Genomic DNA, 22,162 nt, shown 5'->3' with positions numbered 1-22,162 from the left:
AATAGACATATAATTGAAAGATTAGTGCCTAGGAAATTAAGATGGGGATTGGAAACTTCATTTGAAAGTATCTGTGAATTCTTTTTGTTCTTTCTTCTGGACCCACACTACTTGATATTTTTCACTCATCTTGTCCTGTTCTTCTGAGAGTCCTAGCACTTAACTCATCTGTAATTTCACACTTAAAACACCCACTGGCAAAGAACAATCTAATTCCAGATGATAGCACCTGTATCTTATTCTTAGAACTTGGAAATATTGACTTCTATTATTTCAGGAACTTCAACACCAAATACCTAATATTGGGAGATTCCTTACAGGGAAAAAAAAGGTGTTTATTTCTCAAAGAATAAGTAACAACCTCTGTTTGAAGCCCACTAATGAGACAGATACATGATCACGTAATGGGCAGGTGAAGACTGGGTCAAAATTAGGTTCAAGGTCATAGTTTAATCATCCTGATTACCAAGCACATTTTCCCCATGAATTTAAATTCACTCTTAAAGGCTATATAAATGACTGCTCAATCATTTTTATTGTTTTCAAGAATGTCTCGGTCATCTTCCCAGCATATTCAGGTTCAAGATGCTCTGAGCTGAATTACATTCCTGGAAACCTGTTGGAAGAAAACTTTCGTAGCTCAAAACATGCTCCCCTTGAACTTTCTGGCCTTACTTTGCTTCTCATGAATCTATGATTATGTATAATTAAATAGAAGAGTAAGGTTATTCATAGAAATTCATTGGAGACTAAAATTGAATGAATGAATCAATCAATCAACAGGCCAAGGCAGAAGTTGGTAAAATTGAATTGTTTCAGGCACTGTAGGATGAATAAGTTGGATGAAAGCTATACAAAGTAGGTTTGTCTGTAAAATAGACATTTATTGGTCAGCCATATCAGTTACTGAACACATGTAATCTCATTTAATCTTCTCAATAGACCTTTTACAGATGTGACTAAAATAGAAAATTACTTATCATGGGGACCATGAATGGAAAATTGTAACACCTGTGTTCCCCACTATTTTCTATCCAAAACCCATGCACTTTCCACTACACCACACAGCCAAAGTGTGCTTCGTGAGTGCACTTCCTGGGTAACAGGCATTCATATACCTCATTAAAAAAGAGCAAAACTGAATGGAGGTTAGGGTTCTACAACAAATTCATAGGATTCCATGGGTTTTGTTACTATAGATGTGTTCTGAACCTTGTTTGAACTTTCTTATTTTCTCTGGTTGCATTGGTGAGTGCTTTTTAGTTGCAAGTAACATAAAGGTCAAAAAGGTTTACCTATCTTAAACATCCAGGGCACCTGGCAGTAGGCCTAGCTAAATCAAGGGACTAGAAGAGAAAGCCTGCATTTCTTCTATTGGTTGGATTTTGAGGAACTTCATGGTGACCTGAGGGCTGCCAGCAGATCCAGATGTTCTTCCTCATGTATCTATATCTGGTTGTGGAGGAAAAGAAAGGCTATTTTTTTTTTGTAACATAAATGTTGAATGTGACTTAAATTGGCTAGAATTGAGGTTAGTCAGATTCCTGAAACAATCCCCCTGGGTGCTGGAGCCACATTTTCATCCCTGATGGGGATGAAGACAACAGCACTAGAGTCACTGGGCAGTGAGAGTGTGTGTTCCCCCAAGGAAAATAAGAGTGCAAGTTTCAGAAAAATAGGTTCATGTTTGATAGGTGTCAAAACACATGAAATTTTCATAATAGGCCAAAATTAGGGAGAAAGTATAAATATTTGTTATAAAAAATAGTCTGTATGCACATGCACCAAAGCTATAGGTGTTTGCAACAATCATAACAAACACATCAAAGGTAACTTAAAGCTAAACAAGATTTTGATAAAGTATGTCACAGTCATGCTTCTGAATGTTCAATTCATACACAATGAATGAAAACCATCCTTGAATATAAGAAGTCTTGATGGGGAACATCTTCACCCAAAGATAGACAACAGGTTAAAAAGACCTTGAATACAAGACCTGTCTCCAGAAAACTGACATTTCATGTCTCCATGGTGATGGCATGAAGATTGATACCAATACTGGCTGACTTCCCTGGTTGGTTGCTGTGGAAGTAGAATTTTCTGGTACTATATTTAACAATATTCATTTGTAATTTAGAGCCACCAAATCTGTCAGACAAGTCAGTGGATACTCTACTTATCAGGGATTCTAAAGGTGGGCTTGCATTTTCAGTGTGAAAATATATGTAATACACCATAATCAGATATCAACCTGGGCTCTTTAACCAAAGTGATATGTTTCATATGTAATCACCATTTTTGAATGTTAATGTTTTTTCTTCTCTTCCAACAACAACTTTAAAATATTTGTTTTGAAATAAATTTTCAGAAATATCTGCTTCAAATGTTTTTGGTAAATAATTTAGTAGAACTTAACACTACTCTGTAATCAAAAGTGAAAACAGAAAAATATTAAGGCATACTTCTAATGTCATGAGAAATTAAGCTAATTTCTTAAAACTAATAAAATGGTGAGTTCACTTAAATCATGCCCCAATAAATAATAATGATGATAAAGAAAAGGAATATGATGGTCATTAATGTGTTCCTATTATTTCAAGAAATGTGCTTGATATCTTCCATGCATTAGTTCTAGATTACGGTACAGTTAAGCTTCTATAACAGGTAAGCACCCAATTTTCAGTTGTTTAAACTGATAGTAGTTTATAATTATTCGTTTGAAGGTCTAAACGAATATTTCTTGATGGTTGGTGACTCTCTTCCAGGCTGAGATTCAAAAACTCAGACTCATATCTTGAGAGTCTACCGTACTGAACTTATAGTATCCAAGTCTTCTTACTCACTAAACTCAAAGGAGGAAAGCATCAGTTCTTTAATGGACCAGACCTTGACTTTTGCTTAGTATTATATGGCATGCTTCTTTATAAGGAAGACAGAGAACTGATCTTACTTTATGTCCAGTTCTGGGAAATGCATCCAAACCCAGAGAAGTTTTTGTGTTAGTCATATTTCATCACTACTACCAAAATTCCTCACCAGAGCAATTTAGAGGAAGAAAAGTCATTTTGAACTCATGGTTTCAGAGTGTCAGTCCATGACTGGCTCACTATCACTTTGGCTCCAAGGTGAGGCAGAGCATCGAAGCAGAAGGGCATGGTGAGGAAAACTGCTTACCTCATAGCTACCTGGTCACAGAGAGAAGGAAGAGCCAAAGGGACAAGATATAATCCCCGTGGGCATATAATCCTCAGTGACCCACCTCCTCTAGCCATGCACCACCAACCCACACACAGTTACCCTCAGCAGAGAAGTTCTTTCAAATTATTAATTTATCAAATGGATTCATTCCTTAAATAAGTTATAGCTCTTGGAATCGAATCATTTCACCACCACTAGACATTGCTCCATTGTCTCACACCTAAGCCTTTAGGGTACACCTCATCCAAATGGTAACAAGCCTATACAGCAACCTTTCTTTAAGATGGTTTCATACAGATTTGTTGGTGTTATCAGATGAAACACAACTTCATAATAACAACTCTCTAACTAGAATGTGTCATAATGGTGTTTTCAGATAAAAGCAACTTCATAAACTCTCTAAATAGTATGTATAAAATATTTTAGAGAGAAAACTATTGCCTAAATATATTGTTTTCAGAATATTTATAAGCATTTCATGGAATACACTTTGAGAAATGTTACATTTTTATGCCACCTGTTTGGTGAATATTCATGTAGAAATATTTACATAGGTACACCTAATAGTTTTCTGATGTCCTTGAATTTAAGAAGTATCTTTATCCATTTTCTGTTGCTATAACAGAATACCTGAGAAGAGGTATTATTACAAAGAAATAAATTTGTTTAGGCTGATGTGTCTGGAAATCCAAGAGCACAAAACCAGTGTCTGCTGAACGTTTTGTGAGCACCTCCTGGCAAGAGTGCAAGCAGGTGCATGCAAAAAAAAAAAAAACACTCAAGGGGCAGCCTCACTTTATAACAACCTCCTCTCACTGTACTAACCCAGCCCCATAAGAACTACATCAATCCCTCTTAAAGTCCCAATTACCTCTTCAAGTTTCTACCACCTGTCAGCACTGTTACACTGAGGACAAATTCAATGTGAGTTTCAGAGGTGACAAAACATATGCAAAACACAGCAAGAAGGGATGTGCTAACTGAGCCTCATGACCAGATCTATCTATAGCCCCTTTACTTGTCTTTCCTACATCCTTGGTGAAATGTGAGCTAGGTCAGAATAGTAACCTGTATTTATGGACATGCGTGAAGCTCAACAATCATCTTGGTCTCATTAGCACCTGTCTAGGTGCGACGATTAATTGTAGTTTCCCTGATGTTGTGAGGAAAGAATTTAAACATCACAGACACTTCTCCAAGATGTCATGCCAATCGGACAACTTTATCCATGAAAGACAGGAGGGCTTGCAGGTTTAAAATTCATAGATTCCTAAATCATTACACCCCAATTTTCAATAATATCCTTTAAAATTACTATCTGCATTGCAACATGGAAAAAATTAGAAAATATTTTACTATTTACTTTGAAGGCATATTGTTTCTCCTGCCTGTATAACAGAAGAATATCTTTCCCAAATAGAGGTTTACCAAAGTTAACCCAAAAGAAGAGGCAGCCTGGCATAATAGGAGCCATGTGAATGAGGCCTCCGGAGACTGTGGTTCCCTTCCCTTAGCAGTGAGATCTTGAGCAAGTCATTTCATCTCTCAGGGCTATTTTCTCGTTTGCAAAATGAAGTCAACAAGACACCCTGCCTGCCTCCCAGGTCTGTTGTGAGCATTAAAAATGATGAGAGAATTTCCTCAAATATGAATTATAGAAAGACAAAAATGCATATTTGTAGAAAAAAATTGCAACATATGAGGAGAAAGCATTTTCTATTATTGAGTAAGTAAGCCCTTCATTTTGTTCCCATCAAGGCAATGTATAATACAGTGGAGTGATTTTGAGCAGGGCCTATGACAATAGAGAGACTAGCTCTCCAGGGCAACGTCTTTGACCTTGAATCAACTCTTTATCCGCCCAGCAACTTAGATTTCCCAGGTGAACCCAGGAAAATAATACATTCCTCATAAAGTAATTATGAGGATTAAATGCCATAACATATGTAAAATGCTTCTAATCGCACCTGTCACGTGACAAATGCTGGCAACTTACTGCATCTATCAGGGAAGGATATTAGATGTGATTTATTTGGGGCTTGCTTTTTCCAACTTCCCACTTTACCCAGGTCTCTATGATTGCCAAAAAAGCAATACCAAGCAGGATCGGAATTACGAGTTCATTGGGGAAATAAAGGATTTCAGGGAGAAGTCCAAATCTGGTTTGGGAAAACTGTTCTCTCAGCACACATTGGGCTTGCAAAGCCCCTAACTTGATGCAAATTGCTTATAACTGTTGGGCCTGCTGCTTACCGGCCCCCAAAGCTCTTGTTTTGAAAACTTTACATTTCATGTACAAAGGCCCTTTCTGTGACCCACAGACCCAGACATCTTCTCAAAGTGATTATCTCTTTGTTGTACACTAAAGGGGAATTAAAAAATTATGCATCTGTTAAGAAATTTCTTCAAGTTATAGAAATGATATTTTATTCCCAAATGGACCAGGGATGACAAATTCAAATGCTATATGGACTGAGCAAGTGAAATAGGTATGTGAAGGAAGGCCTGTACACTGTCAAGGGACTCTCTGTATTAAAATAAAACCAGCAGAATATTCTTTGTTTCAAAAAAAATGGTATCTTTCCATCTATTTTTGAAACTTGGGTCTATTTTGGACTTTTATTTTCTCTCACTTTAGATGGAAATACTCAAGAGTAAAAGAAAATTAACAATAAGCATAAGTAATTAATTAATTAATAATAATAATAATAAGCATAAGTAAGCAGATCTATTATTTAGTCCCCAAGTTGGGGAGAGATTATAGTGGAGCCTATGGCAAATGAGAGAAAAATGTGTGATATCTCAAATGGAGTACCGTCTGCCCTTGTCAATGGCGGTCATGTAAAAATGTGAGACTAATACTAAGTCTTCCTGTTATTAAACAGAAAGCCATAAATCTGCTTTTTAAGTGAAATCTCCCAATTTTTGAAAGTTAGCTAGGAAAATAAACAGAACTGTAAAAACATAATAAATGCCAACAAAAATTGCAAGTCATATGTGGCTTTGTGATTGCTGACAATCATGAGGACCTCCTTTGAAAAAAAGAAGCCACTGATTGCAAAGGAGCTAAGGGACTGGCCCAAGGTCACATTGATACTGTCAAAGCCAGAAGTTGAATGTGGATCTTCTGACTCTGCCTCAATCCAGGAGAATTAGTCCATCTTCTCACATCCAAAGCAGCCACAACATTATTGATAATAGAATGCATGAACAGAGAACACAGCAGTTAAATATATGTGTTTTTATTATTCCTGACTCTCTCCTGTTTTGTCTCAAGAGATTTCTCCATTTTCTCATGTATTATCTAGGACATGATAAAACCCCCTATCTCCCTTTCTTAGTGTGATAATAACTCTCACACTCAGAGGAAGCAATCTTCTGCTTGGGAGTTAATGTCTTTGTAGATTTAGGGAAATATACTACAGTCAATATGCAGAGTGGTTTGGCACAAAAAAGCACATATTGTATCATTTAAATCAGTATGTCAATGATATATATAAATAACGAAATCATGCACATTCAAACTGCTAGCTTGCCTAGATTTTAATACCCAGTGTGAGATGTATCGACCACATGTTAGCATTCTGGTGAAAATGCTAATTTCCATATAGCATAGTGATTGCAAAAATACTCACTGGGTTACAGATCAGGGCATCAATGCCAAGTACTAATGAAAAAAAATTTTGGACATAGTGCATCTAATTTTCCCAGCCTCTCATGCTCTGATGCACCACAGGCTTAAACTAAAAAGATTACTTGTGGTTACCTGGTGAGCTAATGCCACCCGACCCAAAGTTACACAACAGCAGGCACTGAATAGCAAATTAGTAGGTAGTTGGGAAACAGTGATTAAAACCTGAATCTGGCCTCGTTACATCCATAATTATATTTATTCAGTGCTTCAGTGCATTTGGAAGAGAAACCATATTTCTCTCTGCCTTTCTCAGGTGCTCGCTCTCTCTTTCTCCCTCTCTTTTTTTGATATTTCATCTACTTATTAATAGTGTGGAAACTCAGGAAGAAAAAGCTGAACTTGAAAAAAACATTCATCTTAGAAATTGGTTATGTAGCGGGAACCAAAGTGTTCTCTACACATCCAAGGGCCTTGATTAACTTTCTCTAAAGAGTCTGAGCCCCTTTAGAATCCTAGTCTCAGGGAGCCTAGCTCTTAAACCATGATCGAATCAAAGTTCTGAAGAGGGAGGGAAGGTTGCTAATTATTAATTTAATAATTATCTTCCATTATGTTAATTTATCTTCCATTTGCTAAAACTATATAATACCTCCAGCTAATATCAGTTTTTTAGATTTGAACAATCAAGAAAATATATGCCAGATAAAAAGGGATAAATCCCAATTGAGCATAAGATGCCCTTGGTGTGACCACTCAGCTCCCCAGTAAGGCTGTGAACTATGTACTTATTATAGTACCAAGCAATGGAAGGAGCCAAGATGGGCTCTCCTTTAACCCCTCATGTACTAGAAGGCACAGTCCTGCATTCTTATTGCAGGCAAACCTTGAGAAATTTACAGAAGCCACCCTTGGTTCAACTTCAACAGGGACCAATCTCTCTGGTACAAACATCTGTGGTAGAAATCGTGTAAGCACCCCTTAATGTATAAGATGATCTCTTTTGTTTCCTTGACCACAACCTCTGGAGAGAGGCCATGCCTTTCTACTTTCATCACCATCCCTGGAACCATAACAAAAACAAAAGCTAGCTCATGTGGAACACTTAGTGCTTTACAGGGGAGCTTAATTTAAGCCTCACAAAAATTTACAAAGTGCCTGTTGATTTTCATTATTCCCATTGTATAGCTGAGGACACAAATCCTTAAACATACTAAGCATCTTGGCTAAGATCACACGACTAGTAAATGAAGTCACAGGGTTTGAACCTAGGTTGGCTGACTTAATCCCTGTGCTAGGCTGAATGTACAATAAAGGTCCACATCTTTCTTTGAATTTCATTAACTATTAAAGTTATTAGACTATTAAGGGAATGGTATTGAAGGAGAAATATCTGTTCTATTTTTTATTTTTATTTTTATATTTTTGGAACTGGGACTTGATCCCAGGGTACTTAACCACTGAGCCGCATTCCCAGCCCTTATTTTTTATTTTAAGACAGGGTTTCGCTAAGATGCTTAGTAACGTGCTAAGCTTCTAAGGCCGGTTTTTAACTTATGATGCTCCTGCCTCAGCCTCCAGAGTTGCTGATATTATAGGTGTGAGCTATCACACCTGGCTAAAACAGCTATTTTAAAAAGTCACTTTGGTTCAGATAATGTTCTGCATGTAACTAATGTATTGATCAAGGCTAACACAGATCATAAACAAACAGCTTTCTCCTCAATTCCTACCTTGTCTTTAAACTTCTTCAGTTGAATTTACAATGTAGACATGGTCTTAGGCGCTTTAGGTCACGAACACAGTCACAATTCATTAGAATGTCTAGTCTTAAGATACTAATCAAAACTCCAAATGTGAGTTAATGTCAAATACCCTTTCTTCCAGCCACCATCCAGAACCCAGGCACAGGTATGAAGGTGAGGTCCTGCTGCTCCATGCCCTCCCCATGCACCCACCCACAAACTTCTGTTTCTAAGAGGGCAGGGAGACATGACACTCCTGGGGAAGAACCCAAATAGCCCCACACTGGCTCCCTCTCTCATGTGGCCCACAGCCATCTCTGACCTTGACACACATCTCCAAGTAGCAGCAGCAGCTCCCTCCTGATTCTGACACAGGAGTTGGCCAGCCATTCAGTCACCTCCATTATTTCCTAGTCCCTAATCCCTAAACTGCCTTTGATTTCCTAGGCCTAAGCCAGCATGGGTCTACTATATCTTCAAATGCAGGAAACATTTAAAACTCTTACATAGGTTCCATGATTAGACTTGGGATCAGGAACTACTACCACCAAAATGGGACAGAGAGTTTTAGGCAGAACTGATGCTTCCACAAAAGCCTCTTCAGCAGTGTTCCCTCCAAGCACATTCATTTTATGATTTCCTCCAATAATCTTTTTTTTTTTTAATTGACCCATTTTAATTATTTAAAAACAATACAACACAACATCAAATTTCCCTCATTACCTACAATTCAGTTATATCCAAACATTCTAAGACCAACAGTCCTCTGCCCAGAAGCAGGAGATCACAAGGGGACACTGAAGACACACGAAGGTGAATGTGGAAGATCAGAGTTCCGGTGGTGGCTCCTGAGTCTTCTGTTCCAAACACACTCCAAGGTTTGCCTTTTATTTTGTTAAAGAAGGTATTGGATGGGAAGTTCTTTAAAATAAAATAATTTCATCCCAGACACCAGGTTTCTTCAATGATAGATCCATAAAATTTGTGTTTCTGATAGGAATAAAAAGTAATTTTTACTTTAAAAATGAGGAAAAGAGCTGGGCACGGTGGCTTGAGAGGCTGAGGCAGGAGGATCACAAATTCAAAGCCAGCCTCAGTAATGACGAAGTACTAGGCATCTCTGTCTCTAAATAAAATACAAAATAGGGCTGGAGATGTGGCTCAGTAGTTGAGTGCCCCTGAGTTCAATCCCCAGTACCAAAAAAAAAAAAAAAAGAGAGAGAGAGAGAGAAAAAGAAAAATTCTGGGCTGTCCTGGGTCCTGGTTTCTTCTTGTGTCTCTGAATATGTGACGTCAAAAGATTTAAATCACACTTATTATGACACTATGATGATTAGTACTATTTTTTTAGATGATAAAAAAATAAAATACCCAGTAGACATAAAAATGGTTAAAAGGTTTTTTACTGCAGCTCAAGATACAAAATGAACATATAATTGAGATGGTAACTCCATTGGCTATTCCAATTTACCCATCTGCTCGTCCCCCATACAGGTTCAAGGGACGAGCAGAAGGTTTTCTTAGTAATATAATCATGGCACTAGCTGTGATCATGGCAGTTTATTTGAGGTCTGCTGATTCTTTTCACACATGTAGGTAAGCAAGGCTACGCTTCTCCAACTGTCCATATCTGAGCACATTCAGCTTCAACCATAGAAACTAGCAAGGAAGGAAGAATATATTTATTCCAAGATTCACTTACTGGGATTTTAAAGCGCCCTTTCTTCCTTGGAGCCCAGAGTGGTGGCAATGTGCTAGCGACTGCTGTATCTTCCAGCATGTGCTCCCATCCTCTGAGGGTCCTGAGAAGGATAGTGGATTGGTCCTGGAGCCCTCATGAAAGGAGCAGGTGGTCTCATTGGGTGGACCATGTGTGGCCCCAAACCTGGGGGTGGGGGACGGGGCGATCCCAGGCAGTGGTGGCAGGGCAGTGTTTACCACAGTGGAGGGCCACTTGGGAGGAGGTTGAAGTAGGTGGCAGAGGCTTCTGCTGCTGCAGGAGGAGGAGGAAGAGCTCCAGGCAGACCTGGAACAGGCTCCAGCTGGATCCCAGAATCTTTGGTTTCATCCTTCTCTTTTTCTTTTCCTCTGGCTGCCAGGGATCTTTCCCATTTCACCTTGAGTCTGCATCCACTGACAATCAACTTATTAAAGGACTTCTCAGCAGCCACTTCTGCAGCCTGCCTTGTGGCAAACTGGATGAACGCACACTGCTGTTCTCTGTACTACAGTGATCCTTCGAATCTCTCCGAACTGGTAGAAATGATTTATGAGATCTGTCTCAGTAACGGTATCGCCCAGACCACCAACATATAGTGTGGTGATAGTTTTATCCTCCGGTGGGTCCAGACGAGGCATCATTGAAGCCTGCATTAGAAGCTTATCTGCTACAGGGTCATTGATTCCATAATAACGGTCTTTAATATTTTGATCAGCAAGGGGGTCATCTGGATCTGTAGGCTTCTCATGTCTGTATGGACACTCTTCCCCTCTTTTACACTCTCCTTTCACCCAGAAGGAGCAAATGTGGGGCTGATTCCTTTTGTAGTAGGGTGTGGTCAGGGCCATTTTGAGCAGCAAGTCACTAGTAGATGTGGCTTTCCCAAGCATGCCAACTGGCCGTGTTCCATCAGAGTTAGAAATTTCTCCTTCCATATTTTGTGTGTAGTACTCTTTGTTGACATCTGAGTTTGGCACATCATCTTTAAAAGACAATCCTGCATCACGAACCTGGATGGGCAGGCCATACTCTAGGTCTAAGAGGCAGGTCTGACAGATGTTATTCAATTTACTGCAGGTTTGGCACACCTTAGTCTTCTTGAAGTGCATACAGATTCCAGGACACCAGTGAAACACTGTAAATGGCCTGGCACAGATTCTTCATTCTTTCTCATACTTATCTTTGGTCATTCAGATATATGGGTTTTCTCCAAGACACATCTGGCATAGAATGGGGAAGTCCGCGTCCTCCCAGTTCTACCTGTTGTAGGTGTTGGAACTTAGAGAGGCTGTCATCTTGAGAGCGTTTGGGGGCAGTGGTAGCTTCTGAGTCGGGCCCTCTAATAATCTTAATCCTGCAGAAGAGTTTAAGACCCATGGAACAGTGTGTTAGCTTTCCATCACCATAAAAAAATGTCTGAAACAGTCAATTTTAAGAGAGGAGAGATTTATTTTGGTTCATGGTTGTGGAGGCTTCTGTCCATGGTTAGTTGATCTGGGTGCTTTTGAGCTTGTAAGGAGGCAGCAGCTCACAGTGGGAGTACAGGGCAGAGTATGCTCCTCTCCTCGTGGCAGCAAGAAAGCAAAGAAAAAGAGGAAGAGATGGGGGTCCAAAAAAAAAAAAAATCCCCTTTGAAGACACATTCTTAATGACCTAAAACCTCCTACCATTAGTATCAGGTTGAGGACCATGCTTTTAATACATGGGCCTTTAGGAGACATTCCAGATCCAAAATGTAGCAAATACTTTGCTTCCTTTATAAATTCTTCACATGAGCCAAGCCACCTCAAACTAATTTTGTTATCATGATATCATGTCATTTATAACTGATGGGATAAATTCCCCTTTCTATTATCTTTTACAGATATATTCATAGTTCAGTGATGATACTGTATTATCCATACAAATTTTCTATCTTGTTGCATTCATTGTATTACCAATCTTAATTAGTGCATAATATTTTACTTTATTATTTTCCATTTTTATCTATTTGTACTTATTGTTGGACTTTTGGGTAGAAAAACTTTGACTTTTCATCTCTTTTTGTATCCATCAAGAAGGAACATTCAAAATGTAATGCCTTTTAAAGTGTCCACTTTCTCAAGGAATTTACAGTACTTAAAATGATTTATTTTATAATCTAGAATACAGCAACGAGTAAGAATATTAGATCTAATTAAATTACATTAGTTTTCATGTTTTAATATTTTTTAAAAGTAATGACTAGCTCCTGATTTGTATGTTAATAAAAGAGATAGATAACTTGAATTAACAAAACTAGAAAAATCCAAAAGTCATTGGTGTTGTTGGCAATTTTGTAAAGTTATGGTTAAAGAAGATAATTAAGCAAGAAGATAATTAAGTTCCCATCCCTAAATGCTGTCTAAAGAGAAACAAACAACTACTTGATGATAGTCGCACTACATTCAGAATGACTAATTATAAAATTAAAGGGGACATTTTAGCATTTGAGTTCCTCAGTAAATTTTGTAACCATTCCCAAGTCATGTTCAATTAAGTATATTTCATGCATATTCAAGAAATCTAGAAGAAATTGCTCCAGGGCTGCTGTAGAACTTCTTGGAGTCAGGGACCCAGGCTGTTGCCTTTCCCGTGTCACTTCCTCATCCAAGATGGCCCCTGGATCATGAGTCATTACATCTATACTCCATGCTTGAGGAAGGAGGAGGCAACAAAAAGAGACACATTTCCTTCCTCAAAATGTACAACATTGTATCCCATTGGATAGAAATTAGCCCCTTGACCACACCTAACAGCAAAGGAGCATACTTACTGAAAAGTTAGCCTTATTCCAGAGTCCCTGAGCCAAGCTACAAGAAGCAGGATGTTTATTTCAGATGAAGAAAGAAAGAATGAACAAATAGCAATGGGCACCACGGGATGAGATGATTTGTTGACTATTATAACCTAAAGCCAAATACAGAGAACGGAGCCAAGTGGTAAGACAATGGGAATAGAGAGGGATGCAACTTCTAAGGAAGGAATCATCTTGGAAAATGATGACAGGGATTTGCTAAAACAACCCCCCTGTCTTCTTCTGTCTACCTCTTTTTTCAACGTGACCCTGTGAATTTCCGTGACAAGTAGAATGCAGGAGAGGGATGTTGTGAGACTTCCGAGGCTGTATCTTCAGAGCCTGACAGCCTCTGTTGCCACCCTCTTGCAACACTCTGCCATTACCAAAGGAAGTCCAGGATGGACCCTTGAACTATGAAAGACCATGGAGAGCTAAAGGCCTAGCTGACAGCTAGCCAGGATTGCAGACTTGTGAATGAGGTTAATTTTAGAACTTCCAGCATGTCTGAGCTGACAGCTGACTGAAAGCTTGTGTGTAGCTTGGGAGAGCCACTGAAAAACTGGTCACTCCCAGAAGTATAAGAAGTAATAAATCATGGCTTTTTTAAGCCACCAAGCTTTGGTGTGGTTTGCTATATGGCAATAGCTACTGGTACACTGGTATATTTGAAAATCAACACAAATAATGATATCTGCCATGCCTTGAGGTGCTGGCTTTAGATTTTATACAAACTACAGTTCTAATGTTTAACAATCCTGATTACAAACACTGAAATATGGACTAAATTCTAATTTTGTAATATGATAGCATTGGTACTATCCAGGTTCCTTTCCTTTTTTAAAAAAAAATTATTATTTTGGGCTCAGTGGCAGAATGCTTGCCTAGCACGTGTGAGGAACACCCATCAATCCTCAGCACCACATAAAAAATAAATAAATAAAGGTATTGTGTCTATCTACAACTAAAAATTTATTTTAAAAATTATTGTTTTCAATCAATATATAGACACAAATGTTGTGTGTATTAACAGGGTGTCATAATGTTCAAAGTAGGTACACATTATACAATGTTCCAATCAAGCTAAACATCTTTATTTCCTCAAACACTTATTATTTCTTCATGGCGAAGACCTTTGAAGTCATTTCTTCTAGCTGTTTGAAATGCACAGTGCACTATTGCTATCTTTAATTTTACCTTCTTAGAAAAGCATCACAAATACTTTATTGGATTCTTGAAAATAAAATCAACGCAGAGCCTCATTATCATGTTTGTGCAAAAGATACTACCTCCCAGACACTGGTGCCTAATATATCTTTAAAAATGTTCTTGGTTAACAAGATAACTAATGTTCAATATAAGGAAGGTAATTTAATAAATAGGAAAAATAAAAATGACTGAAAGCAAAAGAAAAAGTATCCTAAGGAATATGTAAAATAAATCACTTTCTTCCTAAAACAGACTACTCATTTCTTCCTGCCCCATAACTCCTTCTCATGCCTGTGATCTACCTCTTCCCTCCATCCCAGTGCCAGCTTGGAGACTTTCTTTGTCTTTTTCTTACTATGTTCCCCCACCAACAAAAGGAAGAAAGAAATAAGCAATAGTTATGTCTACATATTGTGACAAGGTGATAGAAAAATACAAAACGTTCATTTATCACTGATTTTAGTCTACTTGATAGCCAGTTTGATTTCTTTCTTTTCCTTTTTTTTTTTCACCTTATTTTTCCTTAATCCCTATTGTCTTGGAGTCTGAGCATTTATCCATTCCTGGGGTAGGGAGAAGTGTCAAAAGACCATTTGCACCAAATGTACTAGTGCTCATTTTCTCAGCCACTCCTGACAGCAAAGCACCCACCCCTCCCTGTCTCCTTCCTTTGATCACAAACAGCAATACCTGAGCAGCGGCTTGAAATCAATACACTCTCCCTCTTTCAGCATCCCCATTACAGGAATAAGGGGGCTTGAAATGTGAAGTTCTGACTGAGTGTTTATGTGTCGTGTAAACAAACCCAAGAGCTTCAGCATAAAATGTCATTTCCAGGCACCAAGGCTGAGCCCTCAACCCCTGTCTGGATGGAGATTGAGTGCAAAATAAGAATTATTGCTACAATTTCCAAGAAAACAAATGAATGGGCAGCAGGAGATGAATTTAGACTTTGATAAACTGAAATACAGTAATCTGAATTAATGGGGCAACTATTTGAGTTTTTCTGTTAGGTTTTCAACTTCATTTATATGACAAAGATCAGAATAACATATCTGGCAAAGAAAGGAAGGAAGGAAGAGAGGAAAGAAGGGAGGGAAGGAAGGGATTTTTGAACATTATAATGTGCCAGTCAATTCTTTATTTAGGGATTTGATGCCCAGAATATCAATATCTCTCTCCCTCTAACCTCCAACAATTTGTTCTCTTTTATCACTTCTAGATTTCAAGACCCACAACACCTAGGGAGTAATTTCTCCATGTCCTATCCCTGTCTCCTGTCGGGTATAAAAACAAGCAGCAATACATTTACATTGAATTTAAATAGACTGATGCTTCCTGTGATGAGATTTAAGGTGACTTGCAGCTAATTGGAACAAAAACAACAATAAGCGGGTTTGTCAGGTGAGAGTGAGAGAGCCAGCTATTGAGTTTATAGATTCAAATGCTGCCCTTCATGTTTGAGAACGGGACTCTTCACCCACTGGCAATGGAGGAACATTCGACTTTTTATCTAGTAACAGGGTGCAGAAGAGGAACTGTGGCTAAGCTCAAGGGACTAACTTGCTTCCCCAGGGTTGCCTTATCGAAGTGCCACAAACTTGAGTGGCTTAAAACAGAAATTTATTCTCTAACAGTTTTGGAAGCTGGAAGTCTGAAGTCCAAGGGTCCAGAGACCCTCAGGAAGAAGCCTTCCTTCCTAGTCCAGCTTCTGGTGGTTTCTGGTCATCTTTGGTGTTCCCTGGCTACAGAAGCACCGCGCCAGCCTCTGCCTCCCTCTTCACATGGCCTTCTCCCCTGTGTGCCTGTGTCTTCTTTCCTCTTCTCATAAGGACACCAGTCATGGAGTTAGGGTCACCCTTTCCCATTATGGCCTCATCTTTACTAATTATATCTGCAAAGACATTATTGTCAAAGAAGGTGACATTCTCAGGTTCTGGGCAGACATGAATCTGGGAGTAGAACTTTTCAATCCAGTATCCAGATGGTGAGAAGTCAGGGAGTCTGAATTCTTCCCCAGGATTTGCCATAAGTTTATTGGGTGTTGGACACCTCACTTTACCACCCTAGGTCATAGCACTGTACCTCAAAACAAAGGGCTTTGAACTTGGGATTCCCTCGGAGCCTTCAAATGCTAACCATATGTGGTTCCCTCTCGTACTCACCCACAGCCCTACCAGTTTAACAGTGGCAGACATCACCCAGCCAGCAGCCCAGCCAGGGGGAGAAGTTGAGTTCACCCAGAGAACAATGGAAGATGGGCTCCTAGAAACAGCTTAGTGAGAAAAGGTCTGAACTTATGGGTTTCTTCTTAAGGTAGAGCGAGAGACAGAAATCATGGAAATTTTGAAGTTCAAAAATTTGATTTTTTTTAACATGCTTATTTTAAAGTCCCTCTGCAAGGGATTTACAAAATGTGCAAAATGTGGTAAAGAGCAAAGCAACGTGCTAACATTTGTGTTGTATTTTTCATAATTGAATTCTGTCTTCGCAAGCTACAGTCTCACAAATTCTTGGCATGGGGGTAGTGTGGATGTCAAACATACCACACCAATGAGCTTTTAAACAACACCTTTTTCTGGCTCATCTATATTTTTCTAGCATGCAGATATATCCTAATGAAAATTACTAAAGAACTCTTTGAAGCTAAGATGTGAAGAACAAACTTTTTTTTCTTTTACCTGTAGAAGTATGTATCTTAAAGGCCAGTTGATGGAAAAGAAATACTGTGCAGTGGCAAAGTGACAAGCCTGGATTTGATATCTAGCTCTGCCATTCATTGTGACCTTAGGCAAGTTATTTAACCTCTCTGAGTTTCTATTACCTCTTCTAAATAATGAAGCTAATAAAAAGTATCTCCCCAATAGGTTGGACATGGAGATATAGCTCAGTGCCTATCACACAGGGAAGCAGGGAGATGCCTACTGCAAAATATAGCAGGAGACTTCCTACCTGTACTCAGAGTTTGGGACTGGAACTCTTTACTCTGGGGGATCTTTGAAGACAATCAAGTTATCTTCTCTAGTGCCCAGTTGAGTTGATAGTCCAAAATGAGTGAATAAGTGAATTGCAAAGAAATAAATACAAAGAAAATTTAGTATCATGACTAGGCATTAAAAAATATAATGTAGTTTGGATGAGTTTATTCATGGAAATAAATTACTGAAAGCACAATAAATTGGACCCTGGCCCCTAAGCGATGTATTTCTTATTTCATTATTTCATCTGGGAAAACAGTAGGCTTTTTCCCCCTTCCTCTATCATGTAAGTGTATAGACTCGTGTGTGTGTGTGTGTGTGTGTGTGTGTGTGTGTATGAACAGAAAATAGCCATAGCTATATGAAGCTGTAATTATATACTCAGAGCCCTTTTAATTGCTTGTTTATCACAAGGCCTGATGAGGAATGTCACAGACACCGTCATTTTTTTTCAAAGACCCTGAGCCATAGAAAGGTTAAGTGGCTTAGTGAGGAGCACACGGTGAATCAATAGAGAACAGGACGTAGAGCCTGCAGCCCTCGAGTTATCGCTCAGCACAATTGCACAGGAGTTAGCACTATTTGTAATAGCGTGTTCTTACAAGAAATCTTAGGAGACCAGGAGAGGGAGGGAAATGGATCTGAAACAGGTAACCGTTTGCTTCTAATTCTTTCTGTGCCCCAAGCAGACTGTCTTGTTCATCTGGCAGCTTCACAGAGCTTCCAGAACAGCACCTTACAGCATTGGTAATTACTTGTCTCTGCGCCAAGGTATAGAGATGAACCATGGAAGGGGCCACCAGGACTAAGAACCCTGCAGCCCACATATGCTGGAAGCCTGGAGGAGATCCCAATGTACGGGAGAATACTGCCCCTGGAATCAGCCAGCCAGGCCTTTGAGATTTATTTCATTTAACGTTTCCCTCGCTGTCACATGCAACTCCTTCAGACTCTCACTGGATCTCCTGTAAGCTGCCCTTACTTTTCTGTCAAGTCTGTTTTCTACCTGAATGCAAAGCAAAGCCCAGAGCTTCTAGGGAAAAGATAACTAGATTTGGTAATTCAGAGTGTGTGCACCATCATGTCTTCCCATACGTTGAACCCCAGTTCCTGAGGATATGACTGTATGCAGAAATAGTTTGTAAAGCTAATTAAGCTAAGTGAGGTTATTAGGGTAAATCCTAATCTGACTAGTGTCCTTATTAGGTGAGATTTGAATACAAACATACACAAAGGGAAGAGTGTGTGAAGACACAGGACCCAGGCAGCCATCTGGAAGCCAAGGAGAGAGGTCTCAAACGAAACCAACCTTGCTGACACCTTGATCTCAGACTTGTAGCTTCCAGAATTGCAAGAAAACAAAATTTTGTTGGTAAAGCCAACCGGTCTGTATTACTGTTATGGTGGTTCTAGTAAATTAACATATTAAGTAATCTCAATATTATATTCATTGCCAATCAATAAGCATTGGCTTAAAAAACTGAAAGTATTCAGTCATCCTTCTGCAGGCACCTACTGTGTGCCAGGCTCTGTCCACTGGCTAGGGTTACTGAGGTAAGCAAGATGTAACTACTGCCTTAAGCAGGCTCACAAGTACAGGAGAAAAAAAAGAGAGGAAGAGATGATTATCATAGTGTGATAAATTAGCAATCAGACAATAGCATGCCCAATGAACCATGGGAGCACAGAGGAGCAATATATAATCCAAAACACGCACAGAGAATAAGGGGTCAGGCAAGGCACAGAAGAGAGGTTTGCACCTGGGCTGTATTTTGAAGAATAAATAGAAATGAGACAATGATGAAGGGCCCTTCTATGAAACAAGGAGCCGCATGTGCAAAGGAAACAGTTGGTAGGAACACAGAGCATTCAGAGCGCTACACAGTCCTGTGGAATTGAAGCACCTTGTGTGAGTGGAGGTCCTCAGAGAGGAGCTGGAGAAAAGGCAGAGGGCAAGTCACCATGCCTGGGGGACCAGGAGGCTGCTGATTATAAGCAACCAAGCTGCGACATTCGTCCTAATTGAAGAGAAGGTGCTTTATTAGATTAGGTGCAGGAGTGAAGAAACACACACAACATCTCATAAGCCCAAGAGTCAGGTGGCACAGAAAAGTAGAATATTGATCAGCCCGCAACAACCGCTCCAGGTTTATTGATATTCTGGCTACCTCGGGAAAATGCATCTCCTCCCAAATGGTTGTTGGTGACTCCTGCTGCAGGGACTCAGGGACTTCAGATTTTACTCCTCCAGGTCTTAGTCTTAATGGGCCTGAACTTACATCTTCTGCCTCACCACTTCTTTCTTCTCCTCTGCACCTCATGGATTCTGCTCACCCCAGTTTCTAAAGCATCATAGCTGTTGCTCCCCAGTGACTTCAAGCAGTAGACTGCACTAGAAGTCTCTTCTGTGATTCTGATACTATTTATGTCTCTCTGATTGCTCTCATGAATACTTCCTAGGGTAGGGAATCTGATCAGGTCAAGATGTCACAGGGCAATATGGAAAAACTTTTAGGCAGAGCTGGAGGACTAGTACCACTTCTACTCAGAGGGCTGCTTTTCATTCAGGCCCTTGTCCCTTGGCTTTGGCTATAGTAGTGGGTCATTGTCATATCAACTGGTGCTCAAAGAAATAATTCTAACTGACAAGTCAGAAGGGGGCCGTAGCAGGCAAATGGAATTTCATGGCTTTTATCTATAAAATGTTAAGGTGTCATTAAAAGATTGTGAGAACCAGAATATAAATTTTGTGCTAAAATATTATTATAGCAGAAGAGGAAAGAATGATTTGAAGTGATATTACCTAAAGATAGAAAGACTAGTTATGAAGGGATTACAGTAACCCAATAAGAAATGCCAAGGACTAGAAAAAGGTATTGACAGTGGAATAGACAAGAAAAAGACAGAGATGAGAGATTTTATATATCATATCAATATGGTTGATGAACAGGCATATATGGAAATGATAGAAATCATAGGAAATAGAACCGTCAGTTATAACACGGAGATTTCTGGCTTAATAGACTTTGCACTCATTTACTAAGATGAGGATACCAGAGAGAAAGGGAAGATGATGGATGTAGTGTTAGGCATGCTATATTTGAGATGACCTTGAGATAACACACTAGTCTGGGCAAGTAGCATTTCTAGTATTATTTTAGCTAAACTTTCCAAATCTAAGAGGCTTCACACCATGAGTCTGTTCTTGCTCAGCCTGTGTTAGGATGGGGGTGGTCTGCTCCATGCAATCTCCTGGGTCCTCCCATCTTTTTCCCATGTTCTCAATGTCACCTTGGCCATGCCTAGGTCTTGACAGGGATGAGAATGTATGAACAGCGCACCTGCTCTTAAATATCTAGGTCCAGAGGTGCTGTGTCCCCTTTAGTCATGCTCTTTTGCAAGAACCAGCCTGAACTGATGGCTGATGATTTACTTTGGAAAGGATTAGTTGTATACCAAGAGCAGGAATGCAGCCAAGCTCCAAAAACACTGAGACCCGGGCTTGCCAGAACTTTCTCCATTTATGTCATCTGCCCTTCTTAGTTTTTACCTCATGGTAAAAACATGACTTGTGATAGCTACTAGCCTCATTTTCTTAAGAACTAGACACATGAAAGAGAGATTAAATCTCTCTCTCTCTCTCTCTCTCTCTCTCTCTCTCTCTCTCTCCCAATTAATAAGCTTCTAGGAGAGGTTTCTGGCTGGTCCAATGTAGGCTGTATATTTATCTTTTGACTTTAATCGTCTGAATCACGTCCCAGGAGCATGACTGTTAGGAGCCACATTAAACTACATAGATGAGGAAGGGAGAGAAGAACCAAGTCCAAAGGGTGCAGGGATGTGACAGGGGACTTGGATGAGGGAGCAGGGCTAATCACGCAACCAAAAAAGTAACCGCTTCTGGGAATGATTAAAGTGTGGCAACTGAAACTTTGGAAGGAGGTAAAGGACCAAAAAAGAGAATATAAAGGGAAATGAGCCCCAGTAGAACCCTGAAAATATCACTGTGTGAGTGCCAGGAGAAAAGTGAGTCAGCAGAGTTTACAAAAGAAAAACCTTAGGTGCACCACGTGATGCCCAGGAAGGAAAGAGGCTCCTGCAGGGGAGAAGGGCCAGGCCCAGGATCGCCACACAGGGGTCAAGTCACCTGTGGACATAGGAAACGGGGGCCAGGAATTACAAATCAATCATAATAGACTGTAAAGTTTAAAAAGCAAGACTACAGCTCCAAAAGGTGAATCCTGGACTCATCCCACCAAGGGAGAGAGCCAGCACACAAGCCCCCAGAGCCTGTGATTCTATTTCTATGAAATTTCCATAAGAGGGAAATCTATAGAGATGGAAAACAGGTGAGTGGATACCAGGGCCTGGGCGAGAGGGGGAATAGTAATGACTGTTTCGTGGATGGGGGGCTGCCTTGGTGTGAGGCAAATGTTCTCCAATGTGCTAGTGCTGATGGAGGCATGAGCCTGTGAATATACTAAAAGCCACTAGGTTGTACATTTTTAAATGGTTAGCATGGCAAATTGTATGTTATCAGGATTTTCCCTCAATTAAAAAAAAATAGACGGCTAAGCCTAAAACACATGGAAAATGATACAGCAATGGGTTAGAGAGAGATTTTCTTGAATGTGCTACTTGTGGAAGGAAAGACACAATAAGGGGGAGAAACTATGTAAAAGTAAGGGGTTGCGTTGGATGTATTTTTCTGTCTGCATGGGAATATGTAAAATGCAGAGCATAAGTACTGGATTAAATTTCACCAAGGAACAGGAGCATGAATCCCAGAGACAAAGAGTTGGTAGGAAAAGAACAATGAATTGAAGAAATAACTCTTGCTTTTCTCTAATGGAGTGAATACATAGG

General features: G+C 39.6%; 1 protein-coding gene and 1 pseudogene across 1 annotated transcript in view; one reads left to right on the top strand and one right to left on the bottom strand.

Moving 5' to 3' along the window:
* The window catches only part of Vwc2l (von Willebrand factor C domain containing 2 like), a 146,911-nt gene that overhangs the window by 51,784 nt on the left and 72,965 nt on the right, over positions 1-22,162 (top strand). The gene's annotated exons all lie outside the window — the stretch shown is intronic.
* Positions 10,329-11,589, bottom strand: LOC124105669 (pre-mRNA-splicing factor RBM22-like; annotated as a pseudogene).

Source organism: Marmota monax, unplaced genomic scaffold, assembly GCF_021218885.2.
Source record: "Marmota monax isolate L192 unplaced genomic scaffold, Marmota_monax_Labrador192_F-V1.1 WCK01_AAM20220418_F8-fsc00136, whole genome shotgun sequence".
Lineage (NCBI taxonomy): Eukaryota > Metazoa > Chordata > Mammalia > Rodentia > Sciuridae > Marmota > Marmota monax.
This window is presented reverse-complemented; position numbering and strand designations above follow the sequence as displayed.